The sequence below is a fragment of the Seriola aureovittata genome, chromosome 5 (genome assembly GCF_021018895.1).
Source record: "Seriola aureovittata isolate HTS-2021-v1 ecotype China chromosome 5, ASM2101889v1, whole genome shotgun sequence".
NCBI lineage: Eukaryota > Metazoa > Chordata > Actinopteri > Carangiformes > Carangidae > Seriola > Seriola aureovittata.
The window spans coordinates 3,838,993-3,857,242 of NC_079368.1; the positions used below are offsets into that span (position 1 = coordinate 3,838,993).

The window sequence follows — 18,250 nt, forward strand, 5'->3', positions numbered from 1 at the left end:
GATGTTCATCGTGTGCTCGGTGTCCCTCGGCGTGAGATTATTCACCGTGAATTGATTGATTGCTGCCACCTTGATAAGCAGAGCCGGGAGAAGACATCAACAACGAAAAAATGGTGCTAATTTGAAAGAAGTCAAACATAATGCCTCCAATTCCCCCCGCTGCTTTTAGCAACTGTCATTGACGGGAAAGGTTACTGTCGCTCGCTGCCAGCTGAGGGGGAGGGGGAAGAGAAGTCTCCCTGGATCTTATCAGAGCAGCCCATCCAGTACGGCGTTCCACTTCCCTGCCCTCCTCTCCCCAGGTCTCCACTGAGCCTCTGACAGCTCCAGGTTGTTTCACAATAAACCAGAGGAAGGCTGTGTAGGAGCCATACTGCAAGGATAAAGAGCAAGGGCCACACTATCTGCTTTTCATGAACTCATCTATTCTAGCCCTGGGAGGATAGGTAAGCCATTGTGGGGAGACCCCATTCTGTTCTGGGATCTGCTGGTGCTGATCACTCACCAGATTCAAGTCTTCCCTCCTTTCTGTCACTACTGCCAAACCAGCGCTTCATGTAGATGAACTCAGCTAATCTTTACCAACCCCCCCCCCCCTCCCAACTCCCTCTCCAGTCTGAGCTGGGAGAGTTACAAATAAATTCAGATAGTGGGATGGAGACAGCGTTGGCAGGACTTCCTAACAAGATTTGTTTCATAACAGGAAAGGGAGTTGAGCTGCGAGATGAATTATTGATATGAACTCAACAGTGACCCGCCACAGATCAGGGCGCAAAAGTTCAGTGCTGCAAATCCCTGACACTACTCATTATAAAACCGAGCCAGCTGCAGCAATATGTCCCTCAGTACCTTTGTTGCCGTCCTCAAGGAATAGCTCTTCAAATGTATTGGGTGCCAGATGGTTAAACCACAGTGTGACAACAGGTGTCAAAAGCTAAAGCTGCTCGAAAAACAGTGAACTCCGTGGTGCAAATTGCTTTTCAATATCTGAACCTCAATGTAAAATCGCACTTGAGGAGGTGATTTCCTCAGAGATTTAAGCTACGTGAAGAAGCCACACAGTGTTGTGAAAAATCCTCAAGTGTCTGTCTCGGAGAAGTACAAAGGAGTAGAAAGAGTCTTGTTTTTTTCATATTCTTTTGCTTCAGTCTAACTCATAGAGGCAGTCTGCTAACAGCAGTTTGGATCCTGGTTGAGGCGTATTTATGAATTTTCTTCCCACTCCCTCTAAGCCTTTGCAGTGATGCCATCAACTATGGCCGCTGTGGTGAGTGCTGAGTATGTTTAGCTGGGAACATAGCTCCTCTAAGTAATAATCCCAATTCTTGGTGATGAAACAGCAACAGCTGCTTGGAGAGGATCATTACTCAAACCAATACAGTGGATGCATACTCACTAATAATAACCTGAAGCCCCGCCGACATCTGACTGAGCGGAGCAGCGCGAGACAGTGGCATCTATCATATAAATTTCAGGTAATTGTCTATATTTATGAAGTCACCAAGAGTGTCCAATTGTCTGACCTCCATTTACCATTGGATATGCTCGGTGCAGCCAGGCCGGACGTAACAAAGCGCAGGGAATGCGGAGGAGAGTATTTGGGGGCTCGAGCTGAAAGGGACAATGACAGGATTTGCAACACAACTATTCATAACGGGAAGTGCTGCACATGGAGTAAAAATGGTTTCCAGAGTTGCGCATAATGAAAGTCATGAATAAAATCCATACGTTCACTGTGTGGGATGTAATGCCAAAGATACAAAGATACAAAAGACTGTACACACACACACACACACACACATATATATGTACATAGTAGGTGTTTTACAAAGGCCTAAGGGAGCCGATATTCATTTGCCAGCTAACAGCTAGTTCGATACTTATACCCATTATAACCATTGACATTTGGTATTGAGAAGCAAAACTCTTTGTTTTCTTTATGTTGAAAACATAGGAGACCACATTAGTTGCTTCCTTTGCCTCAATACGTCTCAATTGATTTCCTGATCCAGCTCTCAGCAGGTGTAAGTGAAAAAAGCATATTGTCTAAAATGTCTCTTTCATTGCTGAAATCCTCCATGTTACACAAACTTTACAGAAAGCGAAACTTCACTCTTCTTCGAAATGCTTTCACAAAACAATCTTAGCTGCTAGCTTTTGTTTGCTTCGAAAAAAAAAAAAAACAGAAAGCACAAAAGAGTGAAGATAATTCCATCAAGTTCTTTTGAAGCAGTAACAAAGGCAAGTGTTAAAATTACTACTCAAACTGTTGGTGGCAAACGCCCATGACCCACATTCCTAGTTCCACTTTGGCCTACATTACTTGCCATAGTTATCCTGTGTAGTGGGGAACTAATACAGACATTTCACAGACATTTCACTTCCAAATAAGGTGCTTTATTTAATCTGTCTAAAAACTGCTGTCTTATTTGTAACCTGTCTGTCTGACTGCTGCAGTGTTGTAGTGATGATGTGCTCCCAGATCTGACCAAAAGTACAAAAACAAGACACATGTTTGAATATATATGAATTACCCTATACATCACTTATTATTATGTGCTACCAATTTAAGCATTTTAATATCTGAATGTCCTTTTTTTGGATGCTCCTAAAATATTTTATCCCATTATCGTCCTAAAAAAAAGTGTCTTTTAGAAAAGGGATTTTGATTTGCTGCCCCACTGAAACACACCCAATTTACTTGGCAGTCAAACACGCACCCCTATTAACCTGCCTTCCTGTGGCTCCCAGTGGAGGGGGGGGGGCGATCGCTGGTCAGACCAAGCAATGTGAAGGAAGCATCAAGGTAATTAAAGTTTCATTCCCAGCCAACATGCAACCTGCTCATGGACAGACTTTGAAAGCTCTTCTGAGGAAAGAGCTGCACTGTGATCGTCCAAATGGGCTTTTGTTGTTCGCTAAAAATCCTCCTGCTCTAAGGTGCTTTGGCTTTAGAGAGATTTGTGCAAACTCTCCGGGACGTAGACCCCTCACATCTTTGCACTTCTCTTCACGACTTTATTTGCTTCCAGGCACTTCAGCATTTGGATCCTTTGGGCGTTTTTTCTTGCCAGTCGATCCCTAAAACTCCCAGGATTTATTGAGAGAGTCCCAAGGTTTGATTCGTGTGTGCATTAAAGAAAAAAAAAATAAATACAATTTTGACTACTTTAAAAGCATCATTAATCTATGGAGGTCCTCTTAAAGAAGTTTTCTGCAGCACACATACAGTACATTTCTTCAACTGTATCATGTAGATTAAATCACCAACCAATCTGACACTCTGCAGCCACCGAACTGGACCGGTACACAAAATCCCAGATGAGAGTCTCAAATTATCATACAGATTGAAGTGATTTCCAGTGTGTGATTCCTCTGATTTCCAGCACTTAGGCCGGAGGCAGGAGGTCTGGCTACCTTGAATAGCGGCTGATCAGCGAAAGGATGCAGAACTGCTGGAGGAGAAACCCTGCAGGCTCCTGGACTTCAGCCTGAATGGGTTTTTTTTTTTTTTTTTTTTTTTAGTGGCCAGGGTGATGCGGGCAGTGGCAGTTATGCAAGGATCACCTGTGGTCACTGACCAGATGTTGGGACGTTAGTGGCAATGAATAACCAATGAGGCCGGGAATCACCTCATCCTTAATGTTACAAGTGGAGAAAATGAGTTTTTGTGATGATGATATTGGAGTTCCAAGCCTGAGAAGATTTTAAAGATATAAGAAATATTTCTGGCCGGTTGCCTTTTGGGCTGTGGATATTGACAGTTCAGCCTGTTATGATTAGTAGAGAAATCTGTTCTCTAGCAAGATAAGAAGTTTTACCTTCTCCAACACACGGTGCCTCGGAGAACTAATATGACAGCACATTATAAGGCATGTTGGGCGTATCGTAGCTCTTGCATATAGACTGTTGCGTGCATACATGCATGAAGATGTAGATGTATTAGTATTTTGTATGTTGTATGCCTTGCTTTGTTATCCATATGAATTACATATTGGACAATTGTGCACATCATGGCTTTACATCCTATGCCAGCAATGAGTGCCCCTGCTGGAAGTAGTGTGCCCTTTATGTAGCGAGATGGGATGTAAGGATGTGAAGGTCCTGCTGGTGAATGGGTATGTGGTTTGGCGGACTTCCAATCGCAAGACTAGAGATTGTGTTTTTGCCTCTTTATTAACTGCAAACACAATGTTTTAGTTGCCTTCTTTTTTTCTTTTTTTTTTTTTTGTTGCCACAATCATGAGCTTTCCCTTACTTTAACCATAACATAGTTGTCATGCATATGAGTTAGAATTCCTGTCACTATTGGACTTGACCTAGGGTTTTGCAGAATTGCCTAATATTGACATTGCCGTGGTGATAGCAGACCCAGGCTATCCACCTGGCTGGCCTGGATTCAAACTGCAAAATGAAATGGGTAAATCACAGAGGGAAGAACAGGGGGGCAGCTACAGTCACTTGGAACTGTAGACCGTCACCAGTATGATCTCTGCCTGTCTTCACACATGATCGGTTGCATGCATGTATGTATGCATCAACAAAGTGTTCAGTCAGTGTGCGAGGTGCATGTGGCCCTAGCAGTGTGTGTGTGTGTTGCAATGCTGCAAAGTTAGACGTTCACGAGCGAGAGACTTGATTTGTGTTTGGCAATAATATTAAAATAGAGTTGTATACTTTTTTTTTTTTTTTTTTTACAAATCCAGGTTCTCAGAGCTTTATGTCCTTCATGCAAGTCCAGTCAAGGCCCTGAGGGAATTCCAGCTGCAATACAAACACTCAAAGTGCACACAAAGTGCACAGAGATGATATGTATGAATATTTATTCCTGTAGCCTGAATTATTGAATTTCAACCGTGTAACTCTTGAAACTGAGGATGCTTGGCTTTTTATTTCGGATGTTTTTCTGAAGTACTTTTTGTGTAGTAATAAAGCTAAAAAGATAAAGTAGATAAGAAAACAGTTACAATGTACCTGGACTGTTGCGGAAGAGTTGAGACTGACCACGGCTGATGTTAGATTGGCTTTGCATGTTATTTTAACTTCCGTTCTGTCTTATCCCAACCCCTGAGACCAAACTCCTCCTATCTAGGACTATCATTTTGTAAAGCATCTTTTAAACTGTATTTTCATTGTGTCTGATGTGCTTTCACCTCGCTCATATTTCCCTCATGTCTATTTTTATATTGGTTGTTTTGCAGCCTCTGTTTTTTTTTGTCATATTTTGAGGCGTATTCCTGATAATTGGTGAGAACTGCTCCTATTGTCTCTCAATAACTGACCTGTTTTTGTGCATCTGTATTAGAACACGGACTGTGAGCTTGTGTTGCACATTCATTCCAGTTTTATTGTTGTTGATCCCAGGCCTTTGGTTTGTAATCAGAAAGTAGCACAACAGCAGCGGGTGGAAAAAGTAACTGTAGCAAAAGGAAAGCATACATATATTATACATTGCCGTGGCTGCTACAGATGTACAGTATCTGCAGATATTTGTGGCACTGTGGGATTCGGTGGCTTCGGCTCTCAAGCTGCCGCTTTTACACAGCTCCTCGCAGGACGTGGTGAGTGCATCTACATTTTTAGTGAAGGGTTCCCAAAGGAAGCCGAACCTTTAACCTCAGAAATGTTAGCGCTACACGCTAGCCCATTCCGCTACAGGGATGTCCTTTGTGCGAACATGTTCCATTTAATTGAATCTGATACCGAGGTCTATCATCATGTACAGTAAAGTCACTTTAGCTAACCTTGACATGAAAACCGTTGCTTGGGATTTCTCCCAGAGGAATTAACGCGCTGCTGGCCGTCCTTTTGTCCCTGCAGCCATAATATAATGAAGAATGAGACAGTGACAGTATTTTGACATTCATCTGTGTGGCTGTAATCAGCGCTGAATCAATATCTCATCTGTTATCATTTCATTCAATGCCCTCCCCACAGAGGGTCGGCCTCCGCTGCGGCATCAGTCTTATCACAGCGCTGTGCTCCATAGATCTCTATCCACTGAATCCTGAGCCCACAGAGATGCCCTTGGTGACATATAAAGGCAAAGCCACGGCTGTGAATCATTTACGTATGAACTGGAAAAATCGAGGGAGCCGAACCAGCCAGGTTAAATTCTAAATTCTATCATTCTTTCCTTTTCTGTCTTTTTCTTCTTTACACTGACGGCCGTCCAGCTCTGCGGTAGCTCGGCTCCCCGAGAGGCCAAGTCGAAGGCAGCAATTAAACGGCCATGCTTGGTTTATTTATTTTATGCAGAGATTACAGCAGGCGTCCTTCAGATTTTTTTTTTTTTTCCTTCCTCCGTGCCAACCCCCCTGATAGTAATTTAGATGATGCGTATAAAATATCCCCCACAACCCCTTTCCCTGAGAATCCTTAAAACAGGACCGGTCATGCGGGGGGCAACATGTCGACTTATTTTGCATGTCCCATACATGCAGTAGAGGGGTATTTTCCAAAAAACGCAGGGGAAACTGGACCTGATTCACATCACTTGTTGCCAAGATGCCAATAACAGAAGCCCTGACTTCATTCAGAGCACTTCAGAGATTAACTACTCTCCATTTTGGTGCCATCTTCATTCCCGCTCGTCGTTTATTGTCGAACGAAGGGAGGACTCTAGTGCCCTCAGTGTCGTATAGCTGTTGGCTGGCTTTGTGGTTTTCTAGGCTGTTCCACTGTGGAATTATTTACTCAGTTAATTCCTACTTCTGTGGAGATGTTTCCATGCCAGAGCTTTTTTTTTTTCCCTGTGTATGCTTCCTGAAAATTCTCAGGGTATGAGCGATGAAACAAATATGCCTGATACAAAGGCATTTTCTATCTTCTCTTATTCCCATCCCTATAAGAGCACAGTACAGTAATGGAGACTTTATAATAAATATAAATGCTATAAAGGATTGGTGGAGGTGGAAGACGCTTCCCTCAGCCAATTCGTGGAGCTCCTCTTGGCTAGATTCTCTTTCTTTAAATTATGTCTTGACTCTTTTACATGTGCACATAATTAGTCTTTCATTCTCAGTGCTGGGACCTCTTGCCAGAGGAACCTTCATGTTCTTTTTAATCCTCACGAACCCAGGCATTTCGCTCTTGACACCCATGGCAGCCTTTTCTTTCAAACATGAAACAGACAACTGTCTCCTCTGCACCATTTTAGGGTCTATTGGTAATGCTGCCCCCCCCCCTCCCCCCTCTTAGATGGAATATAAGAGTGTTTGTCATTTCTCTGAGCTAGACAGCTGATCTGGGATCAGTGTGGCCTTTTCAAGTTATGAATGAAATACTCAAGGGACTTACTGAGTCAGCACTTTTAACTTCGAGACACTTAATGCTCAATTAAGTGGGGAGCCTCAGTAGTGATGACCACCGCCTCATTTATCAGTTTAACATATGCATTAGACAGCCAGAGATCTCATTCATGAGCCTCACAATTATCAGCCTAACACATAACCTGCTGAGCCTGTCTCCCCCTGATTTGAATTTGAATGTGCTTTGCAAGGTGTTTACTTAGCGAGCCGCTTTAAATGGCCCATTGCCTTGCTTTTATGTTAATGGTGGGGGTGATCATAATAATAGCTTCAATATTTGAAATTGCAGTTGCCATTGGGACCACCACAAGTGGCTAGCTAATTTGACAAGCTCCTTCTTAGCACCTCATTTTGTACCTTTGACAAAGTCAGATAGGAGCATGTCAAGTGGAAATGAAATGGAGAATTGCTCATTAAAAGTGAACCCAGCCAAAGGGAACGTTACTACAACATAACTAATTCACTTGAGGACTAAATGAAGGACTTAATCACGCAGCCTCACCAACATGCATGTCCATGAGGGTGCTTTTTTTTTTTTTTTAAATCAGCCCCTTCTGCAGCTATGAGGCTAAGACAGGTGAATAAAACACTTCGGGTGCGTTTGGCAGAAAGAGGTTTCAGCAAACAACGCTTCCATTAAGACTTCTTTTAAACCTATCTGTGTAGATTTAAGGCGCGGTGGAGAGGAGAGAAAGGAACATGAAGGGGAACAGATCACATTTAATTACTCTGAGCATCCATGTGGTGTAATAGCCGCCTGCTGTTCAAACAACTAGCACAGCCTCCCTCAGCCTCCCCACAATGAAAGCTGCTGATGCTGCAGCTTTACTCCCGTCTTATAGTCTCTGCCCTCAATCTCTCTTGATCAGGAACTTCAGAGAAAACTTGCAAAGTTATGCTTTTTTTTTTCAGAGCCTACAGGAGCAGAGGATAGCCCGGGATTTGCCAAGTAAATCTGACACTAAATGACCAGGAACAAAAAAGGAAAAAAGCCAGGAAGCAGAGAGGTGCTTGGACTCAGGCTGCTCTCGGGTAGTAGCCTGACTTTACGTGCTTTCTTATATATAGCTCCACATTTATGTAGTGATGTAGAGATCTTCCTTTCAAGCTAACAGATACCTAATGGTTAGTCAAGCCGTATCCGTTCTCCTCGACAGAACGGATAACTGCAAAGCTGCATTTAAGATGTTTGACCTTGAGAAGATTTCGGTTCATTCGCCGTGGCGGAGAACATTCAAAGTCAATTGAGTTTCCACCAAAGAGTTAGGTGTGTCTTGCTCCCAGCTCAATCTTCAAGACTATTTTTATCCATCCGACAGACAGATCAAGTGGCACTGATCAGCACACCTGCTTCTCTGTGCTGAGGGGGAGAGGGAGCAAAAAATGGAGCTCATACATCAATGTGTCACCAGCCAGGACCGTCCAGCGCGCCCCTGGGAGCGAACTCCCTCCGCTAGGTCGTGACCCACGACCCTCCCCGAAAACCCACATCCAGACTGGCCTGGCCTCAATCCCACATAGAAAAATGAACTTTGAAGGTGGCAAAACAGGACACTCCTGATATGGTTCTCTTTTTATTCAATAGGCAGAACCTGAAGAGGAAATTAAAGAAAAAACAAGACGCAGATTAAGTTTTGATATATTAAAGCTCCTTAAAAGTATTTCCACAGCATCGCCCTACAAAGCTGTTCCGAACATTTTCCATCAACCCTCTTCTCGAGTTCCCAGGTGATTTCCAGCCCCCACTCTCTATCCTTCAGTTTGCTTGTACTGGAGAGTACTCGAGAGTTGTCTGACATGCAGTATTTACAGTGTATGTGTCTTCCTTGAAGGAGCAAGAGCAGCAGCCTGTCAAAAGTGTGCTGAACATTTCAAGCAAGCCGTGACGGCCATTGAAACAAAAGGCTTTTAGGCAGTTGGTTGTTGGCCTCAGTGGCCATTCCTGAAGAGTGATATGACAGTGTTAGCGCGCAGGTCTGACAGATGCAAGACTTCTGACTCCATCCCCTGCCGAGCAGGTGAAGCCTTCTAATTGGGGGCTGCAGCAGAGATGCAGCGTTCGCAGACCCTCCAGAGGCCTTGTCACAGCGCGGCCGAGTGCTGATGATACAAATGTTACGGACTGGGCAAGACGGAGCAACAAGGGGGCTTTCAAAGAGCCGTATGTTATATTACACTGCGAGAATACCGCCACTTAGTCCTGGTTGCAGCGTTTTAGGCTCAGAACCTCATGAGATCATGTGACACATTTTTAAACTGGGTGTAATTTGTCAGACTTGAGGCTATTGATGCATTGCTAATGTTACTAATATGTTTTTTCTCTTCTCTTTCTGCTTTGTGCTGTGCGCTGTCGTCATGCGCCGATCAGGTGAGTAAACCTTCCTACATATGGCTGTTAATGTCTCACCGCAGCTGAAGTTTACAGGTTGTTGAGCAAAAAAACTTTTCCAAGACTTTTAACGAATTAATAATTTAGTCGTGTGGCATTAATTTGAGATTCCACGCACCAAAATGATCTGAATGAAAATGTTGGAATTACCCTTTGAAGGGAAAGCAAATTTGCCTCATCATTATTCCGACACAACACGACGTTGCTTTGATTCCCAAAGTCACACTGTTAGTGATATTGCACAGTGGAAACCTCTGACTTGTCAGAACACAACAGCTAAGTAAAATTCGCTCTACAACCCCCCCCCCCCACCCGCCTCCCTGCATTCCCTTGTTGACGAGTAGTTATTTGATGAGGGGCGTTGTGCACACGCATAGATCACCCCATTACCGCAGTCACTGTCTCTTTTCCCGCGTGTTTTCCCCTATGGTCAGGCGAGGTCAAACTATCAGGTCACCTCTCAGCTGACCTGTTATACTTCCTCTAATAAAGCTCAGTGAGGACACTAATAAAAAGTCCTGTGGTCGCCCTCTCCTCCTCCTGTTGTTGGTGTTGTTCACCGTGATGTAGTGGCCTAATAAGCAAGCGGCACCAAGAATATATTGCGAGACAGTTGGTGGTGCCCCGGGAGAATCTTGCTTTTTAGTGGTTGAGTACATTACATATTATTGAAAGAGTGGACGACGTGCACCTTGAGGCTTGTTGGTTTGCTGCAGACTCGGGAGATGTTATAAATCTGCAGGTGATATCCCTCAGCTTGAGGAGGATTTCCACATTGTTTACGACAGTATATTGAATCCTGACCTTAAATTAGAATCTACCGTGTGTCCGGTCCGTCTGTGAAAAACTGGAGCTTGAAATTACAGTTTAGGAAAAGCTGCACGTGCTGGTGCTCATAGAGCTGTTGCTGTGTGTGATTGTGTGTGAGTGTGATTGTGCTGAGAGTATATTGTAGCAAGTAGCTAAACTGTCACCACTAACACTGGCACAGATTTCCGATCACTCTGAGAGAACAGAGCAGCATATTGGCTTTTTACCGCATTGAGGATTTGGCTCATAGAGACGGTTTGATGAATGTCTTGACACATCTGTGACCATTATTTTAGAACACTCCAGAAAAATCAATAGTGTTTGCTCCGGCTGCCCGGGGCAATGATATCCATGAATGCTTTATTTACCTCTTTATGCGTAAAGATGTGAAGCGCTATTCAGTGTTGACTAATGAATGAACTGCCCTGCCAAACACTCCAGCTATGGCGCACAAGAGTATCTAATCACCTCCAAATGTCACTCTGGCTATCTCCCATTCATATTCCATTCACCCTACACCTCATCAATAATAGCTAAGAGGAGAGCTCAACGGAGACAGAGAACGGGTGTCCCGGCCCCCACCCCAACCCCCCCGCGTGGGCCCACGGAGGCCCTGAGGCGAGGACGGTCACTAGCCTTCCCCTGTTTCTCCAAGTTAATGAGGCAGATGTCAGTTAGGCCAAAGGAGCTCCTCCTCAGTGCGTTGAGTTTAGAACCAAATCAGGGCCCACCTCTATAATTGGCACCTGATGTGTTGGATGAGCTCAGTGCGCTGACATTCATTACACTTAATAATGCACTCTAGGCTCCATGCACCCGTCTCTAACCAGCTGTCTGCTCACAACCCTAATGTCATTAGGTTTCAAAGCCAGGGTGTCAAGCACTGCTTTTGACACAAGTCCTCCGCGGTGGAGGAGCAGGCGAGAGCGAGCTATTTGTCCACCGGGCTGTCCCGCCCGCCTGGCCGTCCATCACTCCGCTGAGCTGGAGTGAGCCATGTTCGGCTGAAGAGTGATTTCCTCCAGCCTCATGTAGATACACCGGGGGTACAGGCAGCACTTTCAGAAGAATGTATGATTATGGCTGGCTGTCATGTGGGCAGCATCAAGACAGCCTTATCTGGCTGAACCTCCCTGTCATCAGGTGTGCTGCTAGTGAGCCATGCTGGCTCCTGCTGCCAATCAGAGCCCAGCGGACCCACGTCCCTGCCAGGACGCCGTCGCATATGCCGAATCCTGGACAGTCTGCTGGCAATAGTGGACCAGGCTGTCCTTTCCAATCAGGCTTGAGTTCCCCAGTATTGCTGCGTGTGCAGGAAGCGTGTCTGGGGAGAGCCAAGCTCCTTCAGCTCAAGGATCACAGGCCCTGCTCTGCTGTGGAAAAAAAAAAAACACAACTGTCTCCGATTCTGCCGCTTCCACACTTTCCTGGCAGGGTTTACAGAGAGGATTGTGTGCTAATAGCAGAGCTTGTCACACAATTTTTTATTTTTTTTCACCAGCTGTGTACATATAGCATGTTTGTAGCTCTATGTGTAATTTTCTAAAGGTATGGTCAACAGAGATGAACATGTAAATTTTCCTCTTCATATCATTTGTGAGTAGTGCACTGAAACTAAAATTTTCGCATTGCATCTTGAGGTCCAGAGTGTTTCCACTGTGTTTTAATAGCTGTATGGACATTTTCCATTCATCCATCCATCCATCCCTCTATGAGCTATTCTGCTTACACTATGAGGGTCATGAGGGCTGGAGCCAATCACAGATGACAATGGTACGAGAGAGACGGGGCACATCCTGGACAGGTCGCCAGTCGATCACAGGGCTGACACACAGAGGCAAACAACAATTCACATTCACACCTACAGGCAGTCCAGTGTCGCCAGATGACCTAAACCTGCATGTCTTTGGACTGTGGGAGAGACCAGGGGCCAGAAGCATAAAACTCTGTGTAGATTATGTGTACCGGAAAATACTCGTTGAGAAATTGGGCGCATGTGCACGAGCCTCATTTCCACTCCCACGGTTAGTCTTAAATGGATGAAGACACTCCCTTAATCAGTCTTAACGAGGCTCCAGACAGGCTCTAAAACTGCGATTAGTAAATATTCAAATAGTGTGAAACAGTTTGCAGAAGGACTCACAATAAATAATAAGGACATTAAACGATGCTAAACGAAACACTGAGCACACACACACAATTATTTTAATTAATTCATTAATTCATTGTAAAACTTATATGATAAAAAAAAATGAATGCAAACTGTGTGAAGTTGGCTATTTTATTTTATATTAAATGACATGTTTCTGCTTTGTTTTGTACTTTGACGTCACCGTAACTTAGCTCACACACAGGGTCAAGGGAACGCGTGAGTTGCGCACATTCTCACCGGCACGTTCTCTGTTTATAAAGACCAATTTATGTGCGGGAAATGGCGTACGCATAGTTTTTTTTGTGTGTACGCATCATTTATGCATCTGGCCCCCCGGAGTACTCGCAGGAAATCCGCACAGGCACAGGGAGAACATGCAAACACAAAAACACCCCAGTCGCGACTGTGCTAACCACTGCACCACCACCCATGTGTGTGGGCACATGCCACCCCTTGACATTTTTACTATTTGAAATGAAAAAGCTGCTGCATACTGTACCTTTTTTTTTTCCTAAGCAAACGCCACCTTTAATAGACAACTCACATGATACATACTGTCTCAGGAAATGACAGTAGCAGTAGCAGTGATGATGCTAAACGGGGCTAAATACAAAGTTAGAGCTTAAACTTAAAGGCTCAAGCATTAAAAACGCCGTCATGCTGTTTGCACTGCACGAGTCAACAGCACTGGTGCGCTGCACGTATGAGCTTGTATGAAAATCCTGCTCTTTCACTAGACAGATGCCAGATGTGCCCCATTAATGCTAAAACTCAAATTAGAGATGACTGCAGTGTAAACAGGCCGAGCTTCACTCCTGACAAACTGTGTCAGGACAGGATTTAATCAGTAATATTGATCAGTCACACAGGATCACGAGGAGAGACTCTACAGGCATGTTAATCATTTTTTGGGGGAAAATTATAAGCATTACAATGTGACACGTTTACCGTTCAAAGGCGTCAGTCTGCTCCTCTGTTCATCTCTGTCCCCCAAACTGAAACACTCGAAACATCTCAAACACACAGAGCCTCAGCGATATTCAATCAGCCTCAAGCACGGGAACAGTGTAAGCCGTCTTACCTTGAAACAGGCCATTTTCCCTGCAGTCTCAGTCTAAAAACCTTCCACAGCCTTCGTAAAATCCACAGCTCCATCTTGAGCACTGGAGCTAACAGCTACTTGAGATAATGAACATTTTTTTCAGTGATTTCTTTTGTGATTTGTGGAGTGGTAGGCACAAAACAGCCTTTCTTGTTGATCATCTCATGAGCTCTAAGTCATTTTTGGGCTGTTTTCTACTTCAAGCATCTCAGTGACGACGTCACTCAGAAACCTGTTTATACAAACAGGAAGAGGCAGGATGTGAGTCACTGACAAATGGGGAGGAGTGTGAACTGTACTCGACTACTGTATTTCTTTACGAGCCCGAAAAGCATCGGAGGAACTCCAATTCCAGCTAACATAAATGACCATGATGCCAGTCAATCTTTCAAGCTTGAGTACATTGTTGCATTATGCCATTATAGCAATATTAACAAGTAATCATACTGCACTCCAGGAGTTCCCTACAAAACATGAAATACGTGGAAAACAGCCATTTTTCAAAGGCCACCGAGCGACATGATAAGCCTACTCTCCCTTCCTCATTGTGGAAGCCAAAAACTTCCCATCTGAACCATGTAAATCATGTGCTGAGCTCAAAGCATGGCTGAAAGCTCCAGATTCAGCGAGAGACGGGGGACAGCCTGCCTCTTTGTATCTGTATGTGTGAATGCAGCGTGAGGCTACTCTGCAGCTGCGGAGTCTGACTAGACACTGATTCATTGTCAGCCTAATATCACTGTATGAGCAGCACTAGTGATGACTAGTGATTTACCAAACAGGTGTTTGACTCTGTGTGTTTTAGCAGGACAGACTCCATGCATAGTAGAGGGGAAAGCTACCAGAGCTAACAGTAGAGCTAGCATCTATCATAGAAGTACCTGCTGAAGATGTTTTTACACCAGACGAAAAACACGCAATTTTGTAATAAACATTATAGTTTATATGTGGTTAAAAGTCAGTTTTCCTGGAAATCTATTTCTTCTTTGCCACTTTAAAACCGTAGCCTACACAGGAGGTCGCGCTGTGCAGCCACTGGCAACAACTGTTGTAGAGCAGCGAAGAAGAACTGATTTGTGGTCAATAACATTAGCTGTTAGCAATTTGGCAATATGTTACAATGGAAAGTCCCACAAGTAAAAAGTCTTTAATTTGGAGGGGTGGCGCAAGTGTTTTGCCAATTAGTGTAAGAACTGTTACTCATTACTTTATTTTTTATTCTTTTTTTTTATAACTGACAGTAAAATTAGATAATAAAAGACAGATTTTGTGGCATTCATATATTTGTTCATGTCAACAGCTTTAGCAAATGGTGACAAGGCTGTCGCTCCGTCATCGTCGAGCAAAAATTTGAAATTAGGTTAAAATTAAAGTTGCACTGTTCTCAAACCTCTGCACTGGGACACTGTTCGCAGGTCCTATTCATATTGAATGGTATTTCGCACCTCAAGTGTTTGACTCCGTGTGTGTGGCTGCATTACTGTGAACTTTGCAGTGACACATACTCTAAAAGTACAAGAAGTGAAGTTATTGATGAGTTCATGATGCTAAAGGTCGCAGGTTCCTGGATTTCCCCTGTGTGTGAAAGTAGCTTTTATTTCCTCTCCTCTTACTCGTTATCAATTCAATAAAATGAACTAATTTAATACTAAACATTAACTCATTATCAACTCATATAGCTGTCATGGCAAACATGTTAGCAAACAATTGCTTATTCACACTGCCAGCAGACATAGAGCAACATTAGCTACAGTGTGTTTCCGGCCACCTCAGGAATATTCATAATCTCCACCGACTCCTGAGGGAAAATATGTCGATGTTGAGCTGCTAAATGCTCCATCAGGTAGCCTGAGTGTCATTTGGTGCTGGACAGGTGTGAAGTGGGTTAATCAGAGGTTTTTCACTGAAAACAGCTGCCTGCTGCTGCTGGAGACAAGCTGCATGAGAACAGTGGGAGCACCAAAACAAAACTTCAAGCTGCCCTGTGGAGTTTTCTTGTAAACAAACAAAAGTTATTTTTACATTTAGTGTTGCTCACCAAAACAAACTGTGATGCGCACAGTTTGTGAAGGTCACATGCATTTCCTTAGTTGTAAAACATTTGCTGACACAGTTGTTTGTGTTCCTTTGTTTGCTTCCATTTTTACTTGTTTGCTCTTCTTCCCTGTTTTTGCCGGTGCACTACAGCATATCTTAGTGTGTTACCCCTGTGCGCCACCGTACTACTGCCACCATATGCATGCATGTGCATCCTCGTGCATGCGCATAAGATAAACAAAATCGGGACCCACTTATAGAGAAACTGTTCCATTGCAGAACCAGAGGTCTAAAACTGCACAGGGGACCTTTAAATTGCGGTTGAGCTAAAAGGCATTAAAACGTCTTGTAAAGCTGCAGGTTTGGGCAATAGGGACTTTAAGCTACAGCGCCCCTGTACATTCCAATAAGTTGCTGTAGAGGTGGAAGTCTGAGATCACTAAGCAATATTTAACTCGAAAAACTGTTACTTCACTACTTCAGGAAACTTTGGTCGCTCTGAATATTGCAACAACATGTCTCTTAAAATGGCCCGAGAGTATTTGCTTTAGAGACAATTTAATATAAAATGAGGAGTTTGTATAAATCTGTCTGTTACTTCAGCACCATGGACAGCGTCATGGTTTTATCAATACACAGTACAGTTAGATTGTGGGTTGTGCCTGGCTCGTTACCTGCTGTGGTCATCTGTCAGCATCTTGAGTGCTGCTGACAGTGGCTGACAGCGACTGACATGTCTATGAATAAACTGGAAAAATCACTCACATTAGCAGGTATCTTTAACAAATATATATATATATATATATATATATATATATATATATATATATATATATATATATATATATATATATAAGAGCTAGTCTATCTCTCGTAGTAGACAGTTGGGCTGCAACGGCAGGAAGTTTCAACATAGCACCTATGTTATCACATCAACCGTCACTGCTTAAAGTTCCTAATGATTCCTTGTGGATCAGTCACCATACGAGCAATCTTTATTATGATTAATACTCATTTGATCTTTTATTAACAGAAAAATATTCATAAATTCAGCTTTAAATCTTTTTTCTTAGTTTTTCACCAACAAAATACAGTTAAATAATAATGTTGTGATTATCTACAGACTGATATTCTTTACATGAGCAACACAATGTAAAATTAAAAACGTTCACATGATGCACGTGATGTGGATTCTCTTATTAAATGGTTAAATATGAGGGTAGGTCACTGTGAAATGGCATGTACAGTAAGTGATGTCATATCGTTAGTTCAGCTGATTACAAAGGCCTCGCTTCTCCCGGTCAAACTGAATGAAATTACGAGGATTTAATGATATTCATTTAGCCTTTCTCTAATGAAGCCTTGTGTGTTTCAGCCTGTAAGAGCACAGGACGAATGCAAGACTATAATCATTTCCATTTTCTGATTGCACAACAATGGTATACAACCACACAATAGCATTTTGTTTGATCATCAACAAGCATTTAAGTTTATTGCAGAGACAAAATCTGACAAAGAAGGATTTTATAGGTTTAATTATGACCAATTTATTTCAATCTGGGCTATTCAGGGGGAAAATGCCTCGCATTACAGTGATGCATTATGTATTTCTTCATTAGCAAGGGAGAGAGTTAAATGATAGTTGAGCATCTTGTGGCGGGAGAGATCGTTGAGAGAAAGAAATCGGATGCATTTTTGTCTCTGATATTGAACTGCACAATAAAGGTTGTCAGCAAATTCTGGGTAAAGTGGAGCAGCTGAGACAAAGGAGAGATGAGAGGCGTAGATAATGACTGGTATTGTTTTATTCATCTGCGGGAATGAATGCTGACCAGTGTTTGTTTGTGTTGAACTCATTGTGTTTGCAGTCAGAACTGTGAATCTGTGAGTGTGTAATTAATTCCCTTCTGACTGCAAGCCAGCGTTGGCTTCTGACGTACACGGAGGGAAAAAATCCAGTCTGGTTTGCACAGTCAACACGGCGCGGAGCACAACAGTTGTTTAGGGGGCTACCTGGGAAAAAAAAGAAGGGAAGTCCACTGTTTCAGACTTTGCAGTAACAATGTGTATGATTTCTATAACAGAAAACAAGTTCTGCTTCTCTCTATCACTGTCTGATATAACAATGGCGATCAGAATATCCAGCTCAGTTTTTTATACTATATATAATCAGCTTATCTCTCTGAAGTCATAATGGATTCAGCAACATATTCAGAATCATTAAACAGCAACTCAGCCACACAGAAAGGGATTTTTAGATTAAAGTTTAAAAGGACAGACTGTACAGCATTTCTGCCAGGTTGTATAACAAACCCTCGATGTTTAATATTTCAGCGCTGTACTTCACCCAGATTAAACTTTATGTTCCAAACTCATCATTTGCAGTTCTAAAAAAAAAAAAAAAAAAAGACTGTAGTTAAATATCACATCCGAGCAGTCTGAGACGGTGT

At 43.1% G+C, this 18,250-nt stretch overlaps 1 protein-coding gene across 3 annotated transcripts in view; it reads left to right on the forward strand.

The window, feature by feature from the left end:
- The window catches only part of unc5db (unc-5 netrin receptor Db), a 215,426-nt gene that overhangs the window by 41,710 nt on the left and 155,466 nt on the right, over window positions 1-18,250 (forward strand). The gene's annotated exons all lie outside the window — the stretch shown is intronic.